The sequence below is a fragment of the Triticum aestivum genome, chromosome 3B (assembly GCF_018294505.1).
Source record: "Triticum aestivum cultivar Chinese Spring chromosome 3B, IWGSC CS RefSeq v2.1, whole genome shotgun sequence".
Taxonomy (NCBI): Eukaryota; Viridiplantae; Streptophyta; class Magnoliopsida; order Poales; family Poaceae; genus Triticum; species Triticum aestivum.
The window spans coordinates 689,211,777-689,218,943 of record NC_057801.1 but is presented as its reverse complement, the minus strand read 5'-3'; positions in this window follow the sequence as shown (position 1 = coordinate 689,218,943).

Sequence of the window (7,167 nt, the reverse complement as noted above, 5' to 3'; positions counted from 1 at the left end):
GTTGCATCTTTTACGTGGCTGCAATTGGGTTCTAGCAAGAACGTTTTCTTACCTACGAATAACCACAACGTGATTTTGTCAACTTCTATTTACCCTTCATAAGGACCCTTTTCATCGAATCCGCTCCAACTAAAGTAGGAGAGAAAGACACCCGCTAGCCACCTTATGCAACTAGTGCATGTCAGTCGGTGGAACCTGTCTCACGTAAGCGTATGTGTAAGGTCGGTCCGGGCCGCTTCATCCCACAATACCGCTGAAGCAAGAAAAGACTAGTAGTGGCAAGCAAGTTTACAAGATCTACGCCCACAACAAAATTGTGTTCTACTCGTGCAATAGAGAACTACGCATAAACCTGGCTCATGATGCCACTGTTGGGGAACGTTGCAGAAAATTAAAATTTTTCCTACGGTTTCACCAAGATCCATCTATGAGTTCATCTAAGAAACGAGTCATGAGAGAGAGATTGCATCTACTTACCACTTGTAGATCGCGTACGGAAGCGTTCGAGGGAACGGTGATGATGGAGTCGTACTCGCCATGATTCAGATCACCGATGACCAAGTGCTGAACGGACAGCACCTCCGCGTTCAACACACGTACGGTACGGATGATGTCTCCTCCTTCTTGATCCAGCAAGGGGGAAGGAGAGGTTGAGGAAGAAGGCTCCAGCAGCACCACGACGGCGTGATGATGGTGGAGAGGCAGTACTCCGACAGGGCTTCGCCAAGCACTCAACGGAGGAGGAGAGGTGTTGGGGAGGGGAGGGGCTGCGCCTTGGATCAGGTGTTCAGCCCTCCCCTCGCCCCTCTATATATAGGGGAAGGGGAAGGGGGCCGGCCCCCTCTAGATGATATCTAGAGGGGGGGCGGCGGCCAGGGAGGGGGGCTTGCCCCCCAAGCAAGGGGGGTGCGCCCCCACTAGGGTTCCTCCCCCAACCCTAGGCACATGGGCCCAAGGGGGGGGGCGCCCAGCCCTCCAGGGGCTGGTGCCCTGCCCCACGCGGCCCATGTGGCCCACCAAGAGGGGTGGCCCCTCCCGGTGGACCCCCGGAATCCTTCCGGTGGCCCCGGTACAATACCGATATGCCCTCGAAACTTTCCGGTGTCCGCATGACAACTTGCCATATATAAATATTTACCTCCGGACCCTTCCGGAACTCCTCGTGACGTCCGGGATCTCATATGGGACTCCGAACAACATTCGGTAATCACATACAAGTCTTCCTTATAACCCTAGCTTCACCGAACCTTAAGTGTGTAGACCCTACGGGTTCGGGAGACATGCAGACATGACCGAGACGGCTCTCCGGTCAATAACCAACAGCGGGATCTGGATACCCATGTTGGCTCCCACATGCTCCTCGATGATGTAATCGGATGAACCACGATGTCGAGGATTCAATCAACCCTATATACTATTCCCTTTGTCAGACGGTATGTTACTTGTCCGAGACTCGATCGTCGGTACCCCAATACCTCGTTCAGTCTCGTTACCGGCAAGTCACTTTACTCGTACCGTAATGCATGATCCCGTGACCAGACACTTGGTCACTTTGATCTCATTATGATGATGCACTACCGAGTGGGCCCAGTGATACCTCTCCGTAATCCGGAGTGACAAATCCCAGTCTCGATCCGTGTCAACTCAACAGACACTTTCGGAGATACCTGTAGTGCACCTTTATAGTCACCCAGTTACGTTGTGACGTTTGGTGCACCCAAAGCACTTCTACGGTATCCGGGAGTTACACGATCTCATGGTCTAAGGAAGAGATACTTGACATTGGAAAAGCTCTAGCAAAACGAACTACACGATCTTGTGCTATGCTTAGGATTGGGTCTTGTCCATCACGTCATTCTCCTAATGACGTGATCCCGTTGTTAATGACATCTAATGTCCATAGTCAGGAAACCATGACTATCTGTTGACCAACGAGCTAGTCAACTAGAGGCTTACTAGGGACGTATTGTGGTCTATGTATTCACACGTGTATTACGATTTCCGGACAATACAATTATAGCATGAATAAAAGACAATTATCATGAACAAGGAAATATAATAATAATCCATTTATTATTGCCTCTAGGGCATATTTCCAATAGAAGGAACAAGGTATTAAAGCTGAAGATGTTAAGAATTTACCACCTATTGCAGAAATACATGGTCTTGACACACCACCAGAGGTGGTAGAGGTAAATTCTCTTTTAAAGTTTGATGAAGGTGATATCCCTTATAATAAACCTCCTAGTCACTTCTTATATGAATTTGACAACTATATCATGAAGCAAGATCATTTTAATGCAAATGTTATGAAACAGTTGAAATGATTGCATGTTTGAGAGACTTGCTGTTTAGAATTGTTAATGATGTCAAAGGTGTTAGTAAACATGCTTCTATGGTCCAAACTCACTTAGAACAAGTAGCTAAATCTCAAAGTAAGTTGCTTAATGAAATGAATAATAATATGAATGATCATGCTGTTAGAGTAATGACTAGAGGAGGTAGAATGACTCAGGAGCCACTTTATCCTGAGGAACACCCAAAAAGAATTGAACAAGACTTTCAAAGAACTAATGTGTCTGCACCTAGTCCATCCAAAAAAGAAAAAGAAAAAGAAAAATGATAGGACTTTGTATACTTCTAGTGAACCCGAGGTAGAAAAACGTTCTGAGGATAATAATAATTTCTCTATTTCTGATGATGAAACACAATCTGGAAATGAACATTCATCTAGTGATAACGAATATGTTCATGTAGATGCTCAATTAGGTAATGATAAAGAACCAGAAAATGACGTTGAAATAGAACCTGTTGTTGATCTTGATAACCCGCTTACTAAAAATAAACATTATGATAAAAGAGACTTTGTTGCTAGAAAACATGGTAAAGAAAGAGAACCATGGGTTCAGAAATCCATGCCCTTTCCACCCAAACCATCTAATAAAAAGGATGAGGAAGAATTTGAATGCTTCTGAAATGCTTAGGCCAGTCTTTCTGCGTACTCGTTTGACTGATATTTTGAAGAAGGCCCCTTATGCTAAATACATGAAAGACATTATCACTAATAAAAGAAAAATACTGGAAGCTGAAATCTCCACCATGCTTGCTATTATTCTTTTAAGGATGGAGTACCTAAGAAACTAGGAGATCCCAGAATACAAATTATACAATGCTCCATTAAAAGAAGTTATGTCAAAACTGCTTTATGTGATTTGGTTCCGGTGTTAGCGTTATGCCTTTCTCTTTATATAAAAGACTTGATTTGAATAAAGTCACACCTAATGAAATATCATTGCAAATGGCTGACAAATCAATTGCCAAACCTATTGGTATTTGTGAGGATGTGCCCGTTGTTGTTCCAAATATTACTATCTTAACATGCTTTATTATACTTGATATGCCCGAGGACGACAACATGTCGATTATCATTGGTAGACCCTTTTTGAATATTGTAGGACTGTTATTGATTGCAACAAAAACAAGGTCACTTTTCATATCAATGGTAATGAGCATACGGTGCACTTTGTGAAGAAACAATTTCAAGTGAATGGTATAAATGTTATTGAAAAGACTCCGAAAATTACTATTGGAAGCTTCCAACTTCCTCTTCTTACTGCCAAAAAGAAATATGAAGCTTCCAACTTCCTCTTCTTACTGCCAAAAAGAAATATGAAATACTTATTGTAGGGGATATGCATATTCCCATTGAGGTAACTTAGTGTTTTACGGAGGTTCTTCGGGTTCATGCTAATCGAAAGTGGTTTCTAATAAGACTTGATCAACCTTATTAATGGATTATTTTCGAGAGGCATGTGGTCGATGAATTTAGTAAGCACAACCTTCTGGCCCTACTTTTTGTTTTCTGTTATTTTTAGTTAAATATAATAAAATGCCATGATTATCGTATTTTCTGAATTATCCGTACAATAAAAATGAGATAAAAATAAAAGTGCTTAGAATGACCTGAAATTTTAACACAATTTTTTCTAAATATTTGAGAATTTATGGTACTGAAAACACTATAGGGGCGGGTGCCCCAGGTGCCCACTAGGCACTAGGGCGCGCCACACCTACCTGGTTCACCCTTGTGGGTATTGGGCCCAACAAGCACCCACTCACTCACTTCTTTAGCTCACTTCGTCACCTACCTCCAGAAAAAAAACTTACATCTCTCTCTCTCTCTCTCTCTCTCTCATTTTCTTGCTCCCAACCTCGTGATTTTCGATCTCTTTGCTCGGAGCTTCGTTTCCAAAATGGTGTTGGGGGATTGCTACTTGGTATGTAACTCCTCCATTGCTCCAATTAGTTCTTGCTTTAGTGGTTTATACTTTGAGTAATTAGATACTCTTGGTGCTACAGAAAATGAGCTTTCATGTTGAATTCTTTGAGTTCAAAGTAGTTTGAATGCTTGATATAGCCTCTCGGCATCCATATGAGTAGTTGCTATCAATCTTGTGAAGTTTTATTGATATCATTTTGTGGTCCAAATTTTTTAGAATTTTGTTCATAGGGAAATGGATTTCTTTCGAAGGAGTTCCTCTAAAAGGAATGCCAAGGGAGCCACTGGGGAATCATCGGATGGTGACATCAATGCTCCGCATAGGACGGAGGTCCGGCCTTGTGAATGGTCGCACAATGCCTTCGAATGAAGCCGGGTTCTACCAACAGTTCGTGCAAATTGTTGCAAATCCCGGATTAAACAACTTTCTCGCAGATGAGTGTGCCAACACCACATCCTTACAAATTCCTTTGTGCAAAATTTTCATTTTCTGAGTAGGCTTGAACCTCCTGAGGTGCAGTTTAATTTATATTCTGAAACTCACCAAATATTGCTTACCGAATTTTGTGAGATATATTTAATTCCTTCTGATGGGGAATTAAGAGAACCTATACCAGCGGAGTTTGAGGGTTTCCTCCACACCTTAACTATGGGAGAGGAAAGAGGTGTGTTGTAAGCCACCGCCACTAGCTTGCAGTGTCCTTCTATGCTTTACTTTGCTCTATTCATAACGAAATGCTTGACTACTAGAGAGAAGGTGAAAGGATCGAGAAGAGGTGTCTAGAGGGGGGTGATTAGACCCTCAAGAAGTAAAGATAGCAGTTTTTAGGTTTTTTAAGTTGAGGTTGCAAATTAGCACAATTTCAAGCATTCACAATACAATTCAAGCAAGCATGCAAAGAGCATATGAGCAGTAGAAAGTAATCATGGAACTTGCAAGAAAGTAAAGGGAACGCAATTGGAGATACAGAGATTTTTGGCGTGGTTCCGATAGGTGGTGCTATCGTCCATCCACGTTGGTGGAGACTTCAACCCATGAAGGGTAACGTCTGCGCGAGTCCACGGAGAGCTCCACCCATGAACGGTAACGGCTGCGCGAGTCCATGGAGGGCTCCACCCACAAAGGGTCCATGAAGAAGCAACCTTGTCTATCCCACCATGGCCATAGCCCATGAAGGACTTGCCTCACTAGGGTAGATCTTCATGAAGTAGGCGATCTCCTTGCCCTTACAAGCTCCTTGGTTCAACTCCACAATCTTGACGGAGGCTCCCAAGTGACATCTAACCAATCTAGGAGACACCACTCTCCAAAAGGTAATAGATGGTGTGTTGATGATGAACTCCTTGCTCTTGTTCTTCAAATGATAGTCTCCCCAACACTGAACACTCTCTCACAGATTTGGCTATGGTGGAAAGATGATTTGAGTGGAAAGCAACTTGGGGAAGGCTAGATATCAAGATTCTTGTGTTTGGATTGGAATGTCTTGATCTCAACATGAGTAGGTGATTCTCTCTCAGAAAATGAGTAGTGGAAATGTAGGCACATTCTGATGGCTCTCTCCCGCATGGAGAAGGGGTGGAGGGGTATATATAGCCTCCACACAAAATCTAACCGTTACACACAAATTCCCAAACTCGGTGGACCAAATGGTTAAACTCGGCCATATCGGCTTGGTTCAAAATGTGAATGTTATGCATTTCGGTGGGACCGACAAGGTCAACTCGGTGGGACTGATGTGCTAGGGTTAGTGCAAAACCTCATCTCGGTGAGACCGATTGCGTGAACTCGGTGAGATCGGTTTCAGCAATAAGAAAACAGAGACTTGGTCAAGCAAACTCGGTGGGGCCGACTGCGTATCTCGGTGAGACCGAAATAACTGCAATAGCTAACAAAGAGTTTGCAAGGCCATCTCGGTGAGACCGAGATCCCATCAGTGAGACCAAACTTATTAGGGTTTGTGGCAGTGCCTATGTCAATGAACTCAGTGTTGCCAGATAAATCAAATCGGTGGGGCCGAGTTTGACTTTAGGTTTAGGACAAATGCGGAAATGAGAAAGTGCCTGAGGGCTTTGGAGCATATCACTAAGCACTTTGAGCAAGCAAGCCATTAAGTAACACCTCATCCCCTTTCAATAGTATTGGCTTTCCTATGGACTCAATGTGATCTTGGATCACTAAAACGAAAATGTAGAGTCTTGAGCTTTTGCCAATGTTTGTCCTTAACATCTTGAAGGGGTTCCACATCCTCTTGTCCTGCCACTCCAATGTTGAACTCATCTGAAATATACTAGGTAGAAGTATTAGTCCAGCAAGAGATATATTGACATTGATTACCAAAATCACCCAGTGAGCACTTGTGCTTTCAATCTTCCCCTTTTTGGTAATTGATGATAACACATCAAAGCTTTAGATAAAGATATGAGGTATAACAAGTAAAGCTTTGGAAGAACATGCAACATGCATTAGCTCCCCCTACGTTTATACAATCATGTGAAGATAGATCATAAGAGTAGGTGAAAGCATAAACATGTCAGAGCAAGCAATGAATTACATGTATCTTGGCTATATGCATCAGAGCAAATGATGTGAAATGCAGAGAATGTACCTGCATGTTCATGAGTCATTCTTGCAAACAATATGTACATCAGCAAGAGATCCTCATGCACATGAGTGTGATGCATATACTTACCTTGTGGTCTTGAGCTAACTTTGGAATTGATGACCCTGAGAAAACAAGGTTAGATAACACAAGAACATCTACTAGACAGAGCAAGAATGGGAGACCACAAGAGTACCAAGACTGGGATGACATGTAGAGAGTGAGCACTTAGTACTCTAGTTGGTTATTGACATATCCCCGAGAATAAATATATGCAATGAATTCCAA